The sequence below is a fragment of the Elephantulus edwardii genome, unplaced genomic scaffold (assembly GCF_000299155.1).
Source record: "Elephantulus edwardii isolate Elephantulus edwardi_28Jun2011 unplaced genomic scaffold, EleEdw1.0 scaffold00009, whole genome shotgun sequence".
Lineage (NCBI taxonomy): Eukaryota > Metazoa > Chordata > Mammalia > Macroscelidea > Macroscelididae > Elephantulus > Elephantulus edwardii.
Window position 1 is genome coordinate 22020679 of NW_006399759.1, and position 1678 is coordinate 22022356.

The following is a 1678-nucleotide window of genomic DNA, read 5'->3' on the forward strand; positions in this document are numbered from 1 at the left end:
TGTTTTATAAAATCATAGTGACCAATTGAGATTCATAATAGGTATGCAAGGATCATTCATTCAACATAAGAAAAATAATCAACTTAATTCACCATATTAGCAAAGCAAAGATCAAGAACCATGGGATTCTAACAATTGCTCAGATAAAGTCCTTGACAAAGTCTAACATTCCTTCTCGATTAAAAGCATTCAACTATTCAAGGAATAGAAGATAATTTCCTCAATATAATGAAAAACATATAAAGAAAACCAAGAGCCAACATCATTCTCAACGGAGAAACACTGAAAGCAATCTGCTTGCAAACAGAGACCGGACAAGGTCGTCTACTATAACCACTCCTATCTAATATTGTATTGAAAGTACTAGCTACAGCAAGAAGAGAATAGAAGGAAATAAAAGGCATTCAAGTTAACAAAAAGATTATATAACTGTAACTATATGCAGATGATAAAGTAGTGTACAAAAAGAACCCCAAAGATTCGACAAAAATCTGTTCGACATAGATGACCAATTTAGTAGTGTGGGCGGATGTTATTGTTGTTGTTATGTGCTATTAAGTCACTTGTGACTCATAGTGACCCTATGTACAAGAGCTTTCAAGCCTGCTCAGTCCTGAGCCATTCTTTATGTCTCTGACACACCTACCTGTATTACCCTAGTCACCGAGTCAATCCATTTCATTGAGAGCCTTCCTCTCTTGTGCTGTCCCTCCACCCTCCCCAGCATGATGTTTATCTCCAAAGACTGGTTCCTCCTTGCAACATGCCCACAGTATGTCAGAAGAAGCTTCAGAATCAGCAGCCTGATTTCATCCTCTCCAGGATGAATGTATTTGTTCTCATAGCTGTCTGTGTTATATTTAATACTATTCTCCCGCACCATAACTCAAAAGCATCAATTCTCCTCTGTCATCCCTAGTCATTGTCCAGCTTTCTGATGTATAGCAAGTAATATAAAAGACTATATAGCCTGGATCAGGTGCACCTTAGTCTCCAGACTGACATTGTTGCTCTTCAGTACTCCTGAGCTTGCAGTTGATGCTCATTTGAACCTAGCTACACAAGGCTGGGGATAAGTTGGCCCAAGCAGATGAAGAGAAGATGATAATGTTGTGAGCTAGGATAGATTGCTACAACATGATGGTATGTTCTGGACTGGACTTTCTGGATGCAGATGCTCAAAGCTACCAAGTTGAACATAGGATTCTTCAAGGGAAAAAAAACAAAACTGTATGTCCCTCCAGGGTATTGGTTTGATGACAACGGGCAAATCAGAATGTTTCTATCTCTAAGAAAAAACAGATATGTCTTGGAAAGGGTGCACTAGAAGTGCTCTTTGGATGATGAGGTTTCACTTCACATACTTTGGGCATGTTGCTAGGAGGGGCTATTCCTTAGAAAAGGACATGATGCTGGGAAGTGTGGAGGGTCAGCAAAGGAGATGAAGCCCCTTAAGCTGGTGAACTGACGTGGTGACTGCTGTAAAGGGCTCTATGTGTCAGGAAGTGTGAGAATGGCACAGGACAGAACAGGGATCAGATCTTTTGTCCATAGGATCGCTATGAGTCACACTTAACTCGATAGCACTTAATAATGACAACAAAGGGAATGTTAGAGCATGAGGTATGAAGTAGCTGGCTTACATGCTTTCATGAAAGAAATAATTGGTAAGATTATT